The sequence below is a fragment of the Giraffa tippelskirchi genome, chromosome 1, assembly GCF_054371585.1.
Source record: "Giraffa tippelskirchi isolate mGirTip1 chromosome 1, T2T-mGirTip1v1.2.pri, whole genome shotgun sequence".
NCBI classification, from domain to species: Eukaryota; Metazoa; Chordata; class Mammalia; order Artiodactyla; family Giraffidae; genus Giraffa; species Giraffa tippelskirchi.
In genome coordinates, this window is record NC_137275.1 from 172,463,985 (window position 1) to 172,487,045 (window position 23,061).

The 23,061-nt window shown below is 43.3% G+C and overlaps 1 long non-coding RNA gene across 1 annotated transcript; it reads right to left on the reverse strand.

Moving 5' to 3' along the window:
• Nucleotides 1-18,193: 18,193 nt before the first annotated feature.
• LOC145539057 (uncharacterized) lies at nucleotides 18,194-22,768 on the reverse strand. The gene is made up of 4 exons (XR_014077557.1): nucleotides 22,332-22,768; nucleotides 21,471-21,617; nucleotides 19,997-20,053; nucleotides 18,194-18,462 (listed from the first exon to the last, which is right to left on the reverse strand). It is a non-coding gene; the product is annotated as an uncharacterized LOC145539057 (long non-coding RNA).
• Between the last annotated feature and the right edge of the window lie 293 nt (nucleotides 22,769-23,061).

Consider the following 23,061-nt stretch of genomic DNA (forward strand, 5'->3'; position numbering starts at 1 on the left):
ATAGTCCCTGGGCTTGTCAATGAAAAAATCATTGGGGGCTTCAAGGAGAGCAGTTTCATGAGCAGTGGGGCAGAAACCAGATCGCAGTGGGCAGAAGGGAAGATGGGAGGGGAGCAATGGGGGGGCAAGTGAAGAAATCCAATGGCAAAGGGAAAGAGGAGAGGGGTGGATAGAAGGATGTGAGAACAGGATGGAGAACAGTGTTTCCTTGTGGCTTTTTAGCTCTGGATGGGTGGGGCTAACAGAGCAGGAGAGCATTAAGATGTAGGAAGAGGGGCTGACTCCTGAGCCCAAGGAGGATACTGTCTTCAGCTCCCACCAGCTGGATTCCCCCTTTCTCTATCATTCCATGGAGTCTGTGGAGGTTCCCCCTGGACTCTTTGGATCAGCCCTTCTTGATCCATTCATCCTTTCCTTATTTCTCAGCACATCTGGGTCATACATTATGTGAAGATAAATAAATCATTATTGATGGTCAATTTTCTTGAAAAATCCCCCAGGAGTGTAGCATTTTGGAGAACTACATATTGTTTCACAAAAAGCCAAAGAAGCCCATTTTTGCTTCAACCATTGAGAGAGATTGCTATTTCTTGGGGAACCTGATGAAGAAGGTGACTCACACTTAGGAATAATCTTGCTTGAAAACTGCAAAAGGTGAGCTACTTTGGCTATGAGAGGGCTCCGAGGCCTGAGTCTTCCTGAGAGATGGCAGCTCCACAGCTCCCATTTCCCTCTGACCCTAGGCTATGAGCTCATTGAGTGAGATGTAATTAAAATCACTGACATGGTTTAAATGGTAATTCTGTTCTCTCTCTTTCATTTAGAGCAAGTTTAATGGAATTTGTATAAAATATATGGGTGAAATATCCATACAATAGAGCTTGGCTATATCCTCATTGTTCTCCTTCCCTTTTGCATTTTCTGCATCTGCCCTCTTCACCTCTTCAGACTTAACCACACAGCATCAATCCACTGGTCCACTGGTCCATCAATCCAGGTGGTCCACTGAACATGTCTTTCCCCTTCTCATCCGGTCATTGTTGTCAACTTGCTCTCCACCACTGCCTCCTGCAGTAGCTGTTAGTTCTAGGGATGTTGGTTCGCTTTGAGCAAGTAACTGTTAGCTCCATGGACAGATTGGAAGTGACTTGGGAGCCTGAATGAGCCTGCCCTGGGTTAATTATACCAATGAAGTTTCAAGGAGAAGGGAGGAGCAGCTGGTCTACAGAGACCGAGCAGTTCTGAGACACATGCTCTTAGCTCCACAGGTAGCTCCATACGCAGTCTTACTATTTTGGTTCACTCTTGACTCCATCCAGGTTTCTGCTCTTTTTTTCATTTGGGGAGGAAAATGAAAAGTACCAGCCCAGGGGTAGTCCCCATATGCCTCCTACTTCTAAGCCCTACATACACTTATATATCCACTTGCTTGGTTGCCCAGGCATTTGTGATAACAAGTTGAGTGGTTTCTTCCCTAGGCCATCTTTCCTGGCATCCTTCCTTGGTGACATGTTGGAGGAGGTCACTGAGGGGATGTGACCACCAGCTGACCAGAGAGCTTGACCTGGGCGATCAAGAACTCCTCGCCCCTCTCCCCTGACCTTGGAATATATATTCTGCCTACGATTGCTACAGTGGGAGTGGGAACCATTTTCAAGGATGCAGCCTTTTGTTTTTAATTAATTAATTGATGTGGCTGTGTTGAGTCTTACTTGTGGCACATGGGCTTTAGTTGCCTGTGGCATGTGGGATTTTACTTTCCTGACCAGGGATCAAACTGTGTCCCCTGCAATGGAAGGTGGTGTCTCAACCACTGGACCACCAGGGAAATTCCAAGGACACTGCCTTGAGACAGTAATGTGTTATTGAGGCCATCTGGACAGTATACATGACTGAACCCTGTTAAAGTCTGTATGTAAACTTAAAATTCTGGCAGGTGGGTGTCGAGATCTATTTGTCTTTTGGTTGACCAAAACAAGCCTTGTTGATTGAGCCTGGATCTCCTGCACTGTAGGCAGATTCTTTAAAATTCTCAATCGGTTTCAGTGAGGGAACACTTGGCAACAAGTGCTGTCTTTCCAGGGCTTCCCAGGTGGCGTAGTGGTAAAGAATCTGGCTGCCAATGCAGGCGACACAAGAAATGTGGGTTTGATCCTTGGGTTGGAAGATCCCAAGAGATGCAGTTTCAATCCCTGTGTTGGGAAGACCCCCTGGAATAGGAAATGGCAACTCCAGTATTCTTGCCTGGAAAATTCCCTGGACAGAGGAGCCTGGTGGGCTACAGTCCATGGGGTCACCAAGAGTTGGATACAACTGAGCACGCACATATACTTTGTCTTTATAAATGAGTCTCTCCTTTACTAACATTGCTCCTCATACAAAATTTATAAGGTTTGCCTATATGTATATGCAAAATAATTTTGTGTATATTTTGAGACATAAATTGACAAGCCTCTTTTTATCTTTCATATGCCCTAGAGATTTTATAGAGGAAGTAAAAGTGTTCAAATTTGTGAGAAATTGGAATAATCAAGAGTTACCTGTATGGAATGCTGTTAACGATGGCAATTCACACTAAAGTACCTTTCATCTGAGACACTTAGGATCTGTTAACAGATTAAAAGTACTAAAAGATACTGATCTAGAGAATTTTTATTATCTTGTGCTCTGAAAACTTGGATTTTCATTGGTTTGAATGGGCCTGAAAATACATTTTTATTACTAGGGGCATAGAAGCCTCTAGCAGTGTTCTTAATAAAGCAAGTTGAGTTATAAGCAATCATCTGATGGAGGGTAAATGTACCATACTCCATTTTAAGAAAAATACAATAAAAAGTCTCAACATGGAAGAAAATCTTTATATGATCTTTTAAAAAAAACTTCAAGAAAAATAAAGACATGACACTATATTAAATTTAAAGCCAGCGACTTATAAGCAAGCAAAGCAAAGACAGTCTGATTAAAGTTGTTGCATTGTTCTGATATTTTTTATGTCTTACCCATTTCTGTGGCCTTTTTAGAACCGAAGCTTTTAGGGCACAGAGAGCAACTTCGCCTTGATGTAGGACTGAGCAAATGTGCAGAGAGGTTCTCAATAAATAGGCATTACATTCTAAGTCCAGAAGGGTCTTTGAGAGACCTGCTCTTTACTCCTTGATAGAACTTTTTAACTAGCCCAGAAAAGCAGATTTTTTTTCTTTAAACCTCAGAATTCAGAGATTCCACAGTGAGAACTTCTCACATTTGCCTTGTGGTCTGCTGTGGCCATTTATGGAACTGTGTGACCTCTGCGTGGGGACCCTGACTGCCCCACTGATCCACAGTCTGAATTGCTGTGCTCAGGGACCTATGTCTTTGGGGCTACGTCTTTTGGACCTACGTCTCTGGGCTCAACTGAAGCTTGGTCACTTTCTTTTATGGAATCTTGGGTGCTTGACTCTCTGACTCTCAGTCTCACTAGCAGGTTCTGGGAGGATTAAATAAGCTTGTGTGATAACCAAGTGACTGAGGCAGAATAGGCACAGAATGAATCTTCACTTCCTTTTAACTGAATGCAGAGAAGAACATAACCCAGGGGATGAGACTGCAGTTTGGTGCCTCTCAAACTTTAATATGGGTATGCCTCTCCTGTGGATCTTGTTAAATGAAGGTTCTTACGCCGTTGTTCTGGAGTGGGGACTGGATTCTGTATTTCTAACAAGCTTCTAGGTGATAGTGACACAGCTGGCTTTCTCCACCTCTGTGTGATCTTAGGTATATTATTGAACCTCTCTGTGCCTGTTTCTCCATCAGCAGCATGAGGATACTCAGAGTCTCTCTTTTAGGGGCTATAATGGGGGTTCAGCGACATATAGATGGACATGGGCATGTGGTGGACACCCAGTGTGTGCTACCCTAGCTCTTACATGCATTAGGAGATAGGTATTGTTAGAAAGATAAGCTGTCAACAGGACTGACTAGTCTCTAAAACAAAAGCTTCTACAAAAATGTCAGCGTCCTTCCCTCCTGCATCTTGGACACACAGGAGAGAAATGGGTGGAGTAAAATCTCCCCACGAGGGGCCTGTTGCCTCCAGGAAACAGGGCCAAGGGACTGCTTCAAGGGTCAGTATGTTGGTCCCTGTCACTCCAGTCCTTTCTTTCATTTCTTCCCCTTACCTTCTGTGGGTGGATTCGCCTCTTATTGCAAGAAGAGAGAGATGGGAACATGCATGAAAACAAATCTATGCATACTTGGACACTTCACCACTTTTTAAATTGAAAAACTCTCGACCAAGAGGATAGAGCCTATTCAGGATGGACTTTAATTGGCCATTAGAGTGCTTACTGGGTGGTGGAAATCTCTTGGCCTTTGGCTTCGGACCATGCCGGGCACCCCTGGCAGGCATTAATAGCCCATTAATGCACACCCTGTCACTGCTTTATTTCCTAATTAATACTGCCTGCTTTAGGGATAGGGGAACACAGCTATAAAATTGTTTTATCTATCTCTCTTCAACAAAGAGAGAGAAAAAAATGTTATCAACACCTCATGCCTGTCACATCAATGGCTGAACTAGAAAATCAGAAGAATCAGCATAGGTTTTATTTTCTTAGTCCTTACCTCAGGGAGGAGAAGGGTCAGTCTGAAACTCAACCCTGAACTTAGGTCAGGAAGTGCTCAGTTTCCTTATTGTATCTCAGAAATATGAAAAGTAGAAAAAATGATAAAGTGTAGGGCATATTAGCTGCATTTTCCTGTGATGCTTGAAGAGAGGGAGGGATGAGAAGGATGACCATGGGCAGTTGGGCAGGTTGTGCATTATACAACACTATAAATGTAGAATGTTCACATATATCATTATGACAACTTCCTGACAGAGGGAAATAATGTCTTGAGAAAGTATCTTTTTTCTGTTTCTCATAGATAGAGAAGTGCTTCTCAGTGGGGGTGATTTTTGTATCTAAGAGAATATTTGGCAATGTCTGGAGACATTTCTGGTGGTCATAAGTGGCTGATGTCTCACTGGCATCTAGTGGATAGAGGACAGGGATGCTCCTAAGCATCCATCAGTGCCCACGGCAGAACTGCATGACAAAGAATGACCTAGCTCAAAATATCACTAGAGCCAGAGCTGAGAAACCCTGGTCTGGAGGATGAAGGTGAACCTCCCTGACTCCGGCATCTTTTCTTTGCTTACCATGGAGAAATGACTACTGGAGAGGGAGTGAGCCAATTCTGACTCTGCATCCAACATGCTCCAGCAGCTTGTATGTAGTACACCACTTACCCACAGGGCCAACATGCCTGGAGGAGCCCAGGGATACCAGATGGCAGAGCTGTGGATCAGGGTGACAGCCATTGTGGGAAAAGTCTTCCTGCCTCCACACTCTCAGTTCACCAGGCCCAGGTGTCTCTTCCTTCTGTCCAGGGATCTCTGGGATGAACCAGCTTTCCTTGTCTCTCCAAAGCTTCCCAAGTAAGTCTTGAGTCCTTGTCTCTCAAGAGTAGGGCACTGTATCCTCAGATTTACCTCCCATGCTGCCTCCAAAACCAATTTTGGAAGGATGGTCCTTCCAAAGTGGATGATCAATTGGGGAACGTAGGCAGAAAATTGACACAAAACAGAGAACTCCCATACTGGTGACTGGGTTCAAATTCTAGCTTTTCCACATGCCAGGTAGATGGCCTTACGCTTTCAGTGAACCTCTCTGTGCCTCAGTTTTCTTATCTGTAAAATGGGGATGAAAATGATAGTACTAATACCAGACCACCTGACCTGCCTCTTGAGAAACCTGTATGCAGGTCAGGAAGCAACAGTTAGAAGTGGACATAGAACAACAGATTGGTTCCAAATAGGGAAAGGAGTACGTCAAGGCTGTATATTGTCACCCTGCTTATTTAACTTATATGCAGAGTACATCATGAGAAATGCTGGGCTGGATGAAGCACAAGCTGGAATCAAGATTGCTGGGAGAAATATCAATAACCTCAGATATGCAGATGACACCACCCTTATGGCAGAAAGCGAAGAGGAACTAAAGAGCCTCTTGATGAAAGTGAAAGTGAAAAGTGAAAAAGTTGGCTTAAAGCTCAACATTCAGAAAACTAAGATCATGGCATCCAGTCCCATTACTTCATGGCAGATAGATGGGGAAACAGTGGCAACAGTGGCTGACTTTATTTTTCTGGGCTCCAAAAATCACTGCAGATGGTGACTGCAGCCATGAAATTAAAAGATGCTTACTCCTTGGAAGGAAGGTTATGACCAACCTAGATAGCATATTAAAAAGCAGACACATTACTTTGCCAACAAAGGTCCATCTAGTCAAGGCTATGGGTTTTCCAGTGGTCATGTATGGATGTGAGAGTTGGACTATAAAGAAAGCTGAGTGCCGAAGAATTGATGCTTTTGAACTGTGGTGTTGGAGAAGACTCTTGAGAGAGAGTCCCTTGGACTGCAAGGAGATCCAACCAGTCCATTCTAAAGGAGATCAGTCCTGGGTGTTCATTGGAAGGACTAATGTTGAAGCGGAAACTCCAAAGTATTGGCTTTGGTCACCTGATGTGAAGAGCTGACTCATTGGAAAAGACCCTGATGCTGGGAAAGATTGAGGGCAGGAGGAGAAGGGAACGACAGAGGATCAGATGGCTGGATGGCATCATCGACTCGATGGACATGGGTTTGAGTGGACTCAGGGTGTTGGTGATGGACAGGGAGGCCTGGCGTGCTGCGGTTCATGGGGTCGCAAAGAGTCAGACACGACTGAGCGACTGAACTGAACTGATGGCCCCTCATAGGTGTATGGTGAGGATCAAGTTAGTGTTTGGCAACTATTTGCATGCAGCAAAATCCATGTAATTGGTAGATATTCTGGCCTCTTTCTATATCCATTTTTTAAGTATCTGTATTAGTTTTCTAGGGCTGCCATAACAAAATACCAGAGTCTGGGGAGTTTAAACAACAGAAATGTATTTTCTCATAGTTCTGGAGGCTGGAAATCCAAGGTCAAAGTGTCAGCAGCGTTGGTTTCCTCTGAGGCCTGTGAGGGACCAGGCTTCTCTCCTTTGCTGGCTGAGGGCTGCATTCTCCTCCTGTTCTCACATGGCCTTTAGACTCTGGGCAGGCCTGGGGTCTCTGGGTGTCCTAATCTCCATTTCTTATAAGGACACCAGTCAGATTGGATTGGGACCCATACTAATTACCCCTTTGAAGGCCTTATCTTCCAGTATAGTCACATTCTGAGGTACTGTAGTTTAGGGCTTCATCATATGAATTTGAGGGGACACAAATCAGTCCATAACACCTGACAAGGACCTTGTAAAAACACCAACGTGATTCTGAATGTTTAACTGCGATACTGAGTGAAAAGAAAGCCAGGAAGGACCTTGGGGCCATTATGCTAAGTGAAATTAGTTAGAAAAAGACAAGTACCCTATGATCTTACATATATGTAGAATCATGACAGCTGAGCTCATAGAAACAGAGACCAGATTGGTGGTTGTCAGAAGTGGGTGTTGGGAGGCGTGAAGGTGGTCACAAGGTACAAACCTGCAGTTATACTGTGAATATGTACTGGGCATTTAAAATACACACAATGACTATAGTCAATAATACTATTTTTTAATTTGAAAGTTGTTAAGAGAGTACATCGGAGAAGGCAATGGCACCCCACTCCAGTACTCTTGCCTGGAAAATCCCGTGGACAGAGGAGCCCAGTAGGTTGCAGTCCATGGGGTCGCTGAGAGTTGGACACGACTGAGTGACTTCACTTTCCCTTTTCCCTTTTATGCATTGGAGAAGGAAATGGCAACCCACTCCAGTGTTCTTGCCTGGAGAATTCCAGGGATGGGGGAGCCTGGTGGGCTGCCGTCTATGGGGTCGCACAGAGTTGGACACGACTGAAGCGACTTAGCAGCAGCAGCAGCAGCAGCAAAAGAGTACATCTTAGAAGTTCTCAACACAAGAAAAAAATTGTAACTCTGTGAGGTGGTACATGTTAACTAAACACATTGTGGTAATTATTTTGCAATTTATAACATGTAAGTTACTATGTTGTATACCGAAAACTGATTCAATATTATATGACAACCATATCTCGGTAAAATGGGGGTGATCATATATCTCAGATTTTTCTGGAAAATCATGGTTTCAAAAATTATGTCTTCCTGTCCACTTAAGAACATTTGTATTTTTCATAAGTCAACTTCCAAAATTTGGTTCAGAAATCATGGTCATGGTGCCTACCAGGCTAAGATGGCAACTAAGAGGGGCAAGAAAGGCAGGTGACAAGTGGGCAAAGTCAGAAACCTGGAGAAGGAAAGAAAAAAGAAAAAGGCCCAGAAGATCCATAACTTTAGAGCAAATTCCCAAATGATACTAGTTTACTGTGGCAGCAAGGCCTAGCCTCTGGTTTACTGCTAAATCTATTCTCCAAGTAGCACAGCAGTTAGAACACTTAATACAAAATTTCCTAGTTGTAAAATGGAAACTTTAATACCTGCTTGTTGTGTTTGAAGGTTATTTCAAAAAGTAATGTTAATATCAATAAAGCCCTTTATAAATGAACTCAAGGAACTTGGAAAGCATTACTTTTTTTTTTTCCAATCACTCTTTATAGCTACTAGGCAGTAATGACTCTGTTTGTACTGAAACCTGAATGTGTCTGCATCCTGGAAATATTGCAGTGATCGTCTTAACACCTGCAAAACATTCCTGCACCAGGTAGGTAAATGCTTATGGCTCAGCTCTCGGGCCTCCTCTCGGAGCTACTACCTGCGAGGATCACGTTGGTACATGCTAGGGCATCTACAACAGTCTTTGTGCTGCTGTGCTCAGTTGCTCAGTCATGTCCAACCCTTTATGACCTCATGGACTGTAGCCCACCAGGCTCCTCTGTCCATAGGGATTCTCCAGGCAAGAATACTGCAGTGGGTGCCATGCCCTCCTCCAGGGGATCTTCCCAACCCAGGGATCGAACCCAGGTCTCCTGCACTGCAGGTAGATTCTTTACTGTCTGAGCCATCAGGGAAGCCCTTTGGCAAAGGCCTATTTAGGTTACTTCACTGAAGGCCTATGTTTAATTGGACAGCAGAGCCTGGGTAGAAAGAACAATGCACTCGTCAGTTGGCAAAAACTCCTCCAAATATAAACAGATACAAGCAAGGCAATCTCAGTGTGAAGGGTGATTAGAATATGACTTGTATTTTGGACAATAAACTATATTTATGATTGTCTCCAGGTTATTAAGTATCTCTGCTGTCAGAGAAAACTGGGGCTATTAACTTCTTCAGATAGAACCAGAGGGAAGAGCAATCATTTCTTTTATAAGCAGAAGGGAAGGTTCTGCTCAATAAAGATCAATTAAACATCTCTGTTAAAAGACTGCTTGGAGCTGGTGCCAATAGAAATTCCACTTTATTAACCTGCGCTCCCTCCAGCCTTCCCACCTCTGGGGAAAATTTTAAGAGGACACTGGCTATTGTAAGCTCTATAAGGTGACAGGCGCTCTCACATCTGTGGCTGAATGATCTCTGATGTTGAGTGACTTTTCATGCATTTAGCAGGGGTACTCCCAGAGGATGGCAGGCAAATCAAGCACTCCTCTGAATTCAGATGAGCGCCAGTCATCTTCATGAGGGAGTGAAAAAAGAATATAACAATAGGTACCTTAAAAAATGATGTGGCAGTCCAAACTCCTAATTCCCAGGGTACAGGAAGAGTTTTGGGGATCCTCAGGGAATATCCATTTCATAAAGAAAACCCTCCACAATCTCCACCGTCTCACACTTACCACCTCATTCTTGTCCTTTAAAATACAGCCTGCTTCTTACGCTTTGGCTTAGACTGCATCCTCTCATGTAAATTCCATCATTTCTTGCTTTCTGAGCTCCCATATGGTTTTCTTACACTTCAGTTATAATACCTGCCTGACAGTTAATTTTCCAAACATCTGTCCCTCATCCAAGATATAAACTTCTTATCTATCTTTTCATCCCTGATCACTAATTGACCTCCCAATATGTGGTTTGTTGCTTTGCATATGGCAGGCATGTTGAAATAAGTCTGCAAGTTGGTCTTGGGTAAACATTATTGCAGTCAGTGTCTTGATAATCACAGTCCTGAAAGGTGGACTGTATGCACTGGCCTGAGCCATATGAGAATTCAGACAGAATGAATGAATAAGGATCTAGAGGGACACATCTATCTACATTTAAACCCAGAAGTTATTGGACTTATTGGGTTCATCAAAAACTTTGGGTTTTCCTGTAACATGTTATGGAAAAGCCTGAATGAACTTATTGGCCAATCTAATAAAAATCTCCAGCAGTAATTCTGACATCAAAGTCTTGGGCTTCCCTATAACAGTTTTCTATCGCTGTGTAAAAATTAGTATGAACTTAGCAGTTTGCCATATATAACTTTATTAACTCATAGTTTCCATAGGTCAGAAGTCCAGACATGATATGACTGAATACTCTGCTGAGCTGGGAGTCTCACCTGCTGATGTCAAGGCCTTGCTCAGGGATCTGGTTCTAATCTGGCATTCAATGTCTGCTTCCAAGCTCACGCTTCTTAGAAGAACTCATTTCTTTATGGTTGTAGGATAGAGCACCCCTTTCTTTGCTGGCTTTGGCATAGTCAATAAAGCAGAAATAGATGTTTTTCTGGAACTCTCTTGCTTTTTCGATGATCCAGTGGATGTTGGCAATTTGGTCTCTGGTTCCTCTGCCTTTTCTAAAACCAGCTTGAACATCTGGAAGTTCACGGTTCACGTGTTGCTGAAGCCTGGCTTGGAGAATTTTGAGCATTACTTTACTAGCGTGTGAGATGAGGGCAATTGTGCGGTAGTTTGAGCATTCTTTGGCATTGCCTTTCTTTGGGATTGGAATGAAAACTGACCTTTTCCAGTCCTGTGGCCACTGCTGAGTTTTCCAAATTTGCTGGCATATCGAGTGCAGCACTTTCACAGCATCATCTTTGAGGATTTCAAATAGCTCAACTGGAATTCCATCATCTCCACTAGCTTTGTTCGTAGTGATGCTTTCTAAGGCCCACTTGACTTCACATTCCAGGATGTCTGGCTCTAGGTGAGTGATCACACCATCATGATTATCTGGATCGTGAAGATCTTTTTTGTACAGTTCTTCTGTGTATTCTTGCCACCTCTTCTTAATATCTTCTGCTTCTGTTAGGTCCATACCATTTCTGTCCTTTATCGAGCCTATCTTTGCATGAAATGTTCCTTTGGTATCTCTAATTTTCTTGAAGAGATCTCTAGTCTTTCCCAATCTATTGTTTTCCTCTATTTCTTTGCACTGGTTGCTGAGGAAGGCTTTCTTATCTCTCCTTGCTCTTCTTTGGAACTCTGCATTCACATGGGAATATCTTTCCTTTCCTCCTTTGCTTTTCGCTTCTCTTCTTTTCCCAGCTATCTGTAAGGCCTCCTCAGACAGCCATTTTGCTTTTTTGCATTTCTTTTCCATGGGGATTTTCTTGATCCCTCTCTCCTGTACAATGTCACGTACCTCTGTCCATAGTTCATCAGGCACTCTATCTATCAGGTCTAGACCCTTAAATCTATTTGTCACTTCCACTGTATACTCATAAGGGATTTGATCTAGGTCATACCTGAATGGACTAGTGGTTTTCCCTACTTTTTTCAATTTAAGTCTGAATTTGGCAATAAGCAGTTCATGATCTGAGCCACAGTCTGCTCCTGGTTACCATGTGTAAAATAGATAGCCAGTGGGAAGGTGCTATATGATACAGGCAACCTGGCCTGGTGCTCTGTGACTGTCTAGAGGTGGGACGGGGGGTGGTGGGAGGGAGGTTCAAGAGGGTGGGGATATATTCAAACGTATAGTTATGACTGATTCGTGTTGCTGTACAGCAGAAACCAACACAACATTGTAAAGCAGTTATCCTCCAATTAAAAAATAAAAAAATTAGGGCAATTGAGTCTTTAGAGGAAGGTGTGTATTCATCATGGGATGACCAACCCAGAGGCCATCTTAGAATTCTGCCTTCTGTACACACCAACATGCTGAAGTGAAAGCTTTGCTTTATCTGCATGTGTCTGACTTAAGTCTTCTACTGTGTCATAAGTTATGCAAACAGAGGAAGTCACAAACCTGTATCTGACATTAAAAGTGCTACTCCCTGAAGAGGGCAGGAAGATACAACCTTGACTTTATCCCTTGATGAGAGTGATGTTTCATGGAGTTGGGGAGAATTTCATTGGGTCAATTGCCTGATTGAGACAGTCTTAATGAGTTGATAAATAGCAAGCATTAATGTCTCATTTTTAATGCTATGATGAATGGTCTATGAGAGGGGTCAGCAAACTGTAGCCAGTTGCTCATTTTTGTAACTAAATTATTGGACCACAGTCAATCCTGTTCATTCATGAATTCTCTCTGGCTACTTTTGCCTCGAGTAGTTGTGACCAAGAGCTGCTGCTGCTGCTGCTGCTAAGTCGCTTCAGTCGTGTCCGACTCTGTGCGACCCCATAGACGGCAGCTCACCAGGCTCCGCCGTCCCTGGGATTCTCCAGGCAAGAACACTGGAGTGGGTTGCCATTTCCTTCTCCAGTGCATGAAAGGGAAAAGTGAAAAGTGAAGTCGCTCAGTCGTGTCCGACTCTTAGCGACCCCATGGACTGCAGCCTACCAGGCTCCTCTATCCATGGGATTTTCCAGGCAAGAGTACTGGAGTGGGGTGCCACTGCCTTCTCCGGACCAAGAGCTAATAGCCCACAAAGCCAAAAATACTCCCCCGCTGCGGCCGACTCCCGGTCTAAGACCATTGGCACAGTCTTCTGATGATAAGAATCACCTGGATCATTTGTTAAAGTGATTTCCGGGGCCATCTTGGAACCGCCGAAGAAGAATCTCGAGGGTAGAGGCTTTGGGAAGGTAGAGTGAACAAGTTTCCCAGGTGATTCTGATCACCAGGGAATTAGTGGTCTCAGGTGTGCCTGCCTATCAGGCAAGGAAAGAGGCTTTACAGAAGCGGGGCTGGGCGGAGGCGCGCTGCCTTCGAGAGCGCAGATCTGGCGATTCCACCAAGTAAGTTACTTTTCGGTCTCTTTCCTCTGCTGAGAAATGAAGGTAATGGTGCCTGGTTGGCAGCGTGTGTGTGTGTATATATATATACATTGAGAGCCTAATTCAATGCGTGTGTATATATATACGTTGAGAGCCTAATTCAATGCTCGGTAGTGGTCACCCTCACTTAGAGGAGAGGCGCGGTATAAACCCAGAAGACTCCACTGTGGACACTGCTCCTAAACAAGACAGGCCCAGCAGGGCTTTTCAGTAGTCCACGGGTGTGTAGTCATCTTCCTCAGAAAGAAAAACTCCCTTAAAGGAATCTCCCATTACCTTCAAGACGGTGTAAGGTCCTTTAGAACTCAGTTCTCAGAATGCTGAGTATTATGAGAGGTGATTACTGGCTGTTCTAGGACATAGCTGAGTTTGCAAAAGAATTTTACAATTGAAAACTCTGGTACTTAGCAGAAGACACACACACACTCATATATATATATATACATTTTTTTGTTTCTGAGGTTAATGTTTTCAAAAAAATCTTTGCCTGATGAGATCATGCAAATTCAGCTACCCGTGTAGCTGTTGAAAGACCGTTTTTTGATAAACTGCCCAGAAATCCTTGCAAGATACAGGACTCCAGTAATAGTTCAGGTTACCAGGGAGTTTCATTCTTTGCTAAAAGGGGGAAAAATCAATCTTGAATCTTCTAGTCCAGTGACTAAAGAATTGCTCCATTGATTTTGTTCAGCTACTCAGGTGGGTGTGCAATTGATCCTGATTTGATATTTAAAGTTTACTTTTTCTGGGAAGTATTAATTCGAACCTGGTAAGAGTAATACTGTAATAATAGATGCTGTTTAAAGCCACTTTGCACAGCTTGTGTAAGCATCCAAGATAGTTTCCTCTTAACCTTTTCTTAAATATAGAACTTGAGTTTGTGTGTTTTTCCTCTTTTTTAACAGAAGAGGGAGGCAAAGGCTTGGTTAAACAGTGTACCTAAAACCCAGGCTAGAGGGAAATGGATCCATATTCTTAGAGGAACAGGTAAACAAGAACAGGATGAATTCTACCAGATATGATTTAGGATTTTTTTGTGAAAGAAAGGGGAGAAAAAGCACAATTGGCAAATGAGTGTGCTTTGCTGATTCATTTTGAAACTTTTTAAAAAAGCAAGTACCAGTAGGAACTGAGAAAAACAAACCGTCAGAGGGCGGGGGGAGAGTTATTCTTCATTTTTACTAAATGCAGTGTTGGAATCATGCTGTGCCCTAAAATACAACTGGATGAACAGGGTAGTTCAGGGTCTGCCCGAATTAACTCCCTAAGCAAATTTCTAGGTCTCCAGGCCACCTGGCTGAGCTCCAGGCTAGTGGCTAGTGATGCCATGTGATTTCCTTCTGCTCCTCTCAAGCGGAAAAACTGAAAGTGCTGACCACCAATAGTTGCATGTACTCCTGCTGAGATGTCCAATTCTGCGAGATTCTCTTAGGCTAATGTCTCTTGTGCAGATGCCCTCCCCCTACCCCAAACTCCAGAAGAGTTCCTATGGCTCACACCTGGTACCAACCAGCAGCAAGGAACACTCCTGCCCTCAACCCCCCACCCCCACCCCACAGTCCCTCCTGAAAACCTGCCAATAGAGAATTCAGGGAAGCTTTTCCTACTGGGGTGGCCATCTTGGCTAGACGCTGCCTCTGTCTTCTGTGGGTTCTGTCTCCTATGGTTTCCAAGGGGGCAGAAGGGAGATGCAGGGCCTTATTTGATGGGGGACATGAATATTTGGACTAGGTTCACTTCAGAGATTCGTTTTTTCCCCTGATACATATGAGTGATTTTTTTTTTTTTTTTTACTTGTTTTGCCTTGTTTTCTGTGTGGGTGGTGTCATGGAAATACTTGGGGATGGTAATTATTGGAGTCAGCTGAACTGAGTTTAGCTTGCTATCAGTTAGCATTGTGACCTTGGACAAGATTCTTAACCTTTCTGGTCTCCATTGGTAGAATGGGAATTATCATCCCCTTCTCATTTTCTTCTGAATTTGTCATGAAGAGCCAGTGAAATACGTATATGAAAGTGTTTTTGGAATGTCAAGTTACTCTGTATAGTCTGTGTGGCAGGTAACATCCCAGTTTGAATTTAAATGGGATTCAGAACTATGATTAACAAAGTAAGCAGAGCCAGGAAGGGCTGAGGCAAGCAGGGTGGCTAGAGTGCTCAGTTAAGGAGGCACTCCCTCACGAGGACATTTATATGTGGGCTCTGAACCAGCAAGAGGCTGAGAGTCAGTGTCTCCTTAAGTTTTGCACCCTAGTCACCTCACTTCCCTCACCCAAATCCCCGTCCTGAGTGAAGGTAAAATATCTACCTATTACAATTATAAATGTAATACACTCTCATTATAACTGGTGGACTTCCGTTATAACAAAGCCCACCAGTACCTAGTTAAACGTGGGCAGAGGTTAATGCTGGGGCAACTTCTGGGATGTCCTTCCTTGCATTTTTTCAGACCTCTACAACCTTAAACTTGGCTTTTGTTGTCACCTCAGGGGCAGCACAGAAATATGGGAAAGAAACACTAATCTGATCTCAAAACCTCATGCATGTTTTAGATCCTTGCCATGGCTGTATTTGCAGACTCTGTGGAGGTCACACAGAATATGACACATTAAAACATTCTTGAGACCTAGCTTTCTCTTACATAAACCAAATCTTTAGTAACTGCTCCAGGATCTCCATCTCCCCACTCCTTCTAAAATCCCTAGGTACTTCTTCTTTTCTTCCATCTTCCGGTTGGCTCCCTGCCTTCCTTCATTCACTACTTCCTCTTTCGTCTCTTCTTATGAAGATGAATATGGCCATTTGAAGACTCTTAACACTTGGATCTCTCTTACTGTTTCCCAGATCAGTTTCATAAAGGATCTGAGTGGTCAGAGAATGGGAGTGAGGGAGAAAGGTTTTCAATAGTTCCATGGGTTTTGTTCCTGACATATAATATCAATATGTACACCTCCCCTCCCTTCCCCACACATTTTGGAAATTTGATCACACTGTCCCTAATGTTTTCTGACTGGCTTGTTTCACTTAAAGATGCATCACAGAGGGACTTCTTGGTGGTCCAGTAGATAAGACTCTGTGCTCACAGTGTAGGGGACCTGGGTTTGATCCCTGGTCAGGGAACTAGAACTTGCATGCCACAACTAAGACCTAGAGCTGCCAAATAAATAAATATTTTTTTAAAAAAAGATGCATTGCAGAAATCTCCAGCAGTACTTACAAGTCAACATTATTTTTAACAGCTGCCTATATTCTACCTTGTCAGTGTCATAATTTAACCCTTTCTGTACTGTACTAGGAGATGTGTGTTTCTCCTTTTTCGCTTTTGCAAATAATCTGCAGTGAAAATCCTCTTACACCTTTTACTTCCTTGTGCCCTTAGAGGTTTAATTTGCTGAGTCAAACAGAATGTACATTTTGACAGCAGATTATGAGAAGGGTGATTGTGAGCACGTCTTGGACTCTGTCCCTGGTATTTTTCTTCCTAACCAACCTCAACTGGATTCATATTCACGTACAGTTTTCATTTATAGCTTAGGGGCTGTAAGTGAAAATTGAAAGGGTTGTTTTCCTAAAAAACTCTCAGTAAAATATTGTGTGTGGTGCTAATATGACTGCTCTGGGAATAGTAACTGGAGGGAAGAATGAGATATTCCCCATCTACCTGGTGACTCAGACGGTAAAGAATCTGCCTACAGTGCAGGAGACCCAGGTTTGATTTCTGGGTAGGGAAAACCCCTGGAGACAGAAATGGCAACCCACTCCAGTATTCTTGCCTAGAGAATCTTATGGACAAAGGAGCCTTGCGGGCTACAGTCCATGGGGTCGCAAAGAGTCAGCCACGACTGAGCAACTAACATATACTCTGTATAAACCATTCTGCAGTTTTGGCCTGGCTGGAATTAGAGGCCTTGGGGTGCTTGAAGGCTCAGGAGAGGAAGTCGTGCGAACGCAGCGCCACCCAGTGGCCGGCTGGAGAAGAGGACGGTTTTGTTTGCAGGTGCAGGCCCCAAATCCTTGAGATCGCCTAGGAATGCTTAGGGTGTATTTTACTCGCAGCTGATGTCCTGCATGAACAGCAGCGAGATTGGAGCCAGTGACATTTGGGTTATTGTTAAAGTGACTCCATGTGAAGCCATAGGCTGGCGCCTGGGGCAGCGTAGGTTACTGTTGCTTTTGAGTGAATTTGCATTTTATGTCTCAGGCAGTTCTACTCATATTAGAAAGAGATCGTGGCAATATACCAGGAGCAAGTCATTTCTAGGCAGGGTTTATTTGACTGCAGGGACCTCTGCCATAACTCTGTGGTCCAAAAGTCAGGAACTACTGAGATGAGATATTGAAAAGCGGAGTGCGTATGAAATCATGAACTCAATGTCAAGGGGGGTGTGTTCTTGAAAGGAATCCTGGGATAAATTCTCACCATACAGAAGGAACACCCTGTTACTCCAACTAAAGATGCTAAAATGACTCCCTAATGTAACAAATCAACTTCTTCAGACAGCTTGTTATCCCTTTCATAACGAGTACCCACCCTGTAATGAGCCCTGTTTCCTATGGCTCTGATCAGGGCAGGTGCTGTCACCTCTATCAGCAAACAGAAGGATTATTTTTGTTCCTAAATCATTTCTTCTGCTTTTGTACCTTTCTGAGATGCCTATTTAGCCACCTAAAACCTACCATCTTTCCTGTCCTTCTTAACACCCACTCTCCAAGTCTTCTCAGCCAAACCAGGCCTGAAGTGACTTTGGAAGCTTTTACACTCAGTGTCAGATATTTGATGTGGTCTGTTACGAGTCTGTCACGTGTCTTCTCTGATAGACTATGAATTCTGACTTCTGTGGTGCTTCATGTCTTCATAGCTCCTTGAAGGGAGATGCTAGACACAAAATAGTGTAATATTTCAGTGACTTGCTGCATGATGAAAAAAAGGAAAGCCTTTTTGTAAACATAGATCTTCATAGATTAGATCTACTTCATGTAGATATAAAAAACTTCTTTCATTTACGCATTCATTTAGTCATGCATATGTATGCACACACCCACATGCATGCACATACATACATACATACACACACACACACGTCATACAGGCTGGTCACAGGTGTAGGTGCATAGCCTTTTTATTTTTAAAAAATGGAGATGTGTTTTTGCACAAAGTATGCCCACCAACATGGAAAATCAAGCTTGTGGCTCATAAAAATGGAGACTGAGAATCCTGACCACATGGATCATGTGTCCTGCTTTCCTGGGCCTGGCACACTGCTCAGGAGACACTTGTTGGTGAGTCCTGGTCACATATCCGTTGGGTTCAGCTCTGCTTCCTCTTGGTCTGCTTTGTGTTGACTTCTTCTGTATGAACAATGTGTTGCTGGTCTCTGGGTAAAGAGAAGTTAAGGCACACAGGCCAATGACCAGCCACTAACTGGTGAGTTCAGGGGATCTAATATCTTGGGAGGATTTATACCAATTAATTAACTGCCTGAATACCAAGTTCCTTCCTATTAGCTTTGTAATAAGCGGAGCCTGGGTCTCACATTTATCCCAAGAAGACAGCTTTATCTAAATCATCTATATTTTAACAGGCAGTACCAAACTTCAGGCTCCAGAAACACATTTTAAATAATTTTTGCCATGCCATATATTTTAAGTATCATTAAAAAGCCATTTTCTTACTTTTAAAAATGTGTGCAGTAGATTTTGTGAAACCTATAACAAGTCTATGAAAAATTGATAATTTTTCCACAGGGATATATTCAGATGATTTTTATTCTGCTTGCCAAATGAAAAAAAATCTAGTGTGCATGGGTCCTTTATCTTATTTATATCCCCTGAGTATAATCACCATGTTCCCAAACAAAGAGAAATGGGTTGCTTGGTTTGAGTAGCCAAACCCCTTCCTGTGGCGGGCAAAGGATTTGGTGTAGCTCTGAACTAGGAAGCTTGGATTTCCCTTTCAAATGCCTCACTTTCTTATTCATTGCCTTTCAGTCAGCTCCATGTAAACTGGAGACTATAACATGGGTGTTGAGATGAATTTTGGCTGCTGGTGGAATGAACATGTGATGAAATAGGTCACTTTAGGGCCCAAGGATGATGTAGAGAGAGGTTTACAGTCAAAGACAATAATTATTCTGTCCTTTACTTAGCATTTCTTTTGCTTTATTTTTAACTGAAAATATGTGCCATTGTCTCTACAGTGGCACATATTTGTCTTAGTTCTCTGGCCTTCATTGCTACAAGCTGGTTATGATGTTGCTGCCTTCCCAGCATTCATTCTCTCCCTGATCATGAAACAGGTCAAGGGATAGGGAGAGATGGGGTATCATCATGCTCTTGTGAGTTACTCCTCATCCTCCCTTCCATCTGGAACAGGATGGGGGAACTCGGCATCTTATGCAGGCGACAGAGGAATAGAGGGAGCACTGCCACCATAACTAAGGTGGGAACAGAAACAGCCTTCTAAGCTGGGGTGGTGGGCGAGCACACAGCTCTGGCTTCACACAAAGGATGAAATAGGCAATACATAGAGGCTTGAGAGACTGTTGTGATGAGTAATTCTGAGTACAGGGGGCCTCAGTGGTGCTCTCTAAGCTTGGGCTCTTACGCTGGGGCTACATCATGGCTGATCTCAAGGACCATGGTAGTGAATGTGAACTGAACCAATTCTGCACTGAGGGGCCACGAGGGTTTTTGAGCTGGAGAATTTTGAGAGTATGATTTGACCTGAGGCCTTTGAAATTGTCTTAAAGAGAATTTAGAAGTTGTCTTGTCTAGTGGTTTTAAACCTTTACTTTGATGATCTCCCTGCAGAGCTGTTCTGGAGGGAGGGGCTGGGAAAAGAAACTGAGAGGCTGGGACCTTAGGTGCCTATTCCCACTGAATCAGCAGTTTTGCCTCTGTTTTACTTACTGGGCTGCCAGGTAAGAGTCCTTTCATCTCTTCTTTCCTCCATCCTTTCCTCCTCTCCTGTGGTTAAGCACATAACAAAAATTTCCATCTTTACTGAGTTGTACACTTAAAAACAGTTGTGTTGAGTGTGTGTGTATGTGCGTGCATGCTCAGTCGAATCCAATTCTTTGCGACCCCAGGGACTGGAGCCCATCAGGCTCTTCTATCCATGTAATTTTCCAGGCAAGAATACTGGAGTGAGTTGCCATTCCTTCTCCAGAGGATCTTCCCAACCCAGTATACTCACTGTTAAACAGATCTCCAGACTTTTTCCTCTTGCAAACACAACTCTATTCTCTTTAGAAAGCAGTTATCCCTTTCCTCCCCTTCTACATTGTTTCTATGAATTTGACTAGCCAAGTAAGATTTCTTTTCAAAAAGCAATCAAGCAGCTGAAAAGGTTTGATAGCCCCCTAGTATATACATCGTTCCTCACTGTCTGCCCCCTGGCCCCCAGACAGTGAGCAAACTGAAATCTTGGAGGTCCTAGGAGGCAAAAGGTGGTCACACTGCAGATGTTATACACACAGCTTCTTAAGCTGGATTGCCAGTTTCAAATTTTGGTTCTGACGCTGTGTGTGACACTGGGAAAGTGATTTAACACAGTGCCTCAGTTTGCTCATCGGTTAAAGGGACATGATGGTAATATGTAATTACATGATGTAATTGTTGTGAAGATTAAGTAATCTAAACAAAGCACTTGGAACAAGGCCTGATACTTATATAAGTGTCTGCTATTATTGTTAAGTGATTTCTAGCATGACACAGTTCCTTTTAAGGAGAGCTGTAACTTTGGGCCTACTATCAGCTCCCGTGGTGTGTGTCTTTTGAGTTTCCACTTAAGACTGAATAGATAGATAGTTTTGACTTGCAACATTTCCTCCTACGCATCCCTATCTCTCATTGATCTTGAAGGATTCTCCATCAGTATCTTAATCTTCAAAGGAGAAGTCATGCAGCTCATCTCATACAGTGCAAGAAGGATGGTCATCCGATGGCATTAATTCAGCAAATATTTATTGAATACTTTGATGTAAGAACACCTCAGATGGATACTGGGGACACTGAGCAAACCAGCCCCAAATCCTGACTCTTGAGCAGTTAATGTTTTCTTGGGGCAGAGCTTTGTAATGCAGCCCTCTTATATGAAATGCTTTTCTTGAGCTCATCTAGCCAAGGAAGATGAAAAGTTTGCCTAAAAATGTTCAAGTCTGGAATGCTCCAGACTTCTTGCTAGTTGTGCTTTTGAAAACTGGTTCATAAAAATAGATACTAAATACTGTGTGGAAAAATACTGGTGGTTTCAGATTTGAGGTGATTTTTCAGATACAAAGTTTCCAGATTGGTTTATTTCCAGTTCTTACTCTGGGGTCATGGGTATAGTACAGTTCATCACACTTAGAACCTGGTAAGGGCAACATAAGGCTCACTTTACCTGTGCTTTAATCGGATATCAGAAGGAATGTGGGATTCCATCTGCCTATGCCTCTTCTGGGCTTCATCCTTTCCTTCTCAATGTGAGCAGTTGACATTCAGACCCAGAGGAAGCAGAAGCAGGTGTAGTGGGATTGGGATTAATCTTCTAGTGGGAAGAAAACAGGAATTGATATCACAAGCTAGGGCTATGGAGCTGTGAGAAAAGACCTGCGGTATAGATACCATGCTACTTGCTAGCCGCCTGTGCCATTTGGGTCACAGCCACTGTTGTAAAGCACAGCACTTCTTTTCTGGGGTCCTGTAAGTACTTCACTGGTAGGTGGTTCCCAACACAGCATTTCCAGGATGCCGCTGCTAGTCAGTCAAGATCGTTGGGTGATAAGCATACCATGTGCTGTTTGGAACTGCTGGGAATGATGTGGTGACCTTAAAGCCAACAGGCTCAGTCATCAGCAGCTGTGGCCCATTGTTCATTGCCCATTATCCCCACTTCTTTCCCTTTAAGTGGCTGCTGTTTTGTTCAGGTAGAGTGAAGATGCCTTGATCTTAGGAAACAGAGGCCCCTCCTCTAACCCTAAGGGATGAAGCACGGAGGTCTTAGCTACTTGTAGTAAGTTGAGTTCAGTTCAGTCACTCAGTCGTGTCCGACTCTTTGCGACCCCATGAATCGCAGCATGCCAGGCCTCCCTGTTCATCACCAACTCCCAGAGTTTACCCAAACCCCTACCCAAACCCAAACCCATCCTCCTTTATGGCTGAAAGTGGCAATGTGACATTGATCAATGAGTCTGGTGGTTTCTAGGAAAAAATTTTTTAAAATGTTTCCATATAGAGATATGATAATGAGTTTGCCTTATACCTCCTCTTTCTTCCCAAGGTGGAACACTATTGTGATGATACAATATCTGGAGAAGTAGCAGCCAATTTGCAACCCTAAGTTTAGAAACATGAAAATCAGAGAAACCAGGTGGAACCTGATTGGCAGGCTGTCACCAGAACTGGACTACGTGCTCCCAGATTTCCTGTTACATGAGATTAGATATCCTTATCACATGTGTTAATCTGGTGCTGTTACTGGAAACTGGAAGTATTCTCACTCTCCTCATCTTTGAGATTAGATGTCCATATCACAGATGGGTTTCCATAATTGTAACTCACATGTACCCAGTCACCTATGATTTTTGACTCAGGATTATTGGTCTTTAGTACTGGGGAAACAACTTTTAAGAACCTCTAATTGCAGGTTTCCCACATTAGGTTCCATGCAACTTATAGGCCTGTAAGTCACTTCCACCCAGAAAGGTTCTATGACCAGTGAAGTTTGGGAATCCCTCCTATGATGTCACCACTTCAGGGTAATAGGTTCTGTGCCTCTAGTTCTATTCTTTCTGCTACTGCCTTTGTTCCGGACCCCTTACCTCACTTGTCTGGACTTCTTCAGTAGCCTTATTTCTGATACACTCATATATCATTATTCCCCACCATCTTTGATCTTACATGTTACCTCCATTCACTCATAGCTGAGCACACGCTGGATGCTGGCACTGCTCTAGTTGGTGGGCAGTGTCCCGTCCTCATGGAGGTTTTAT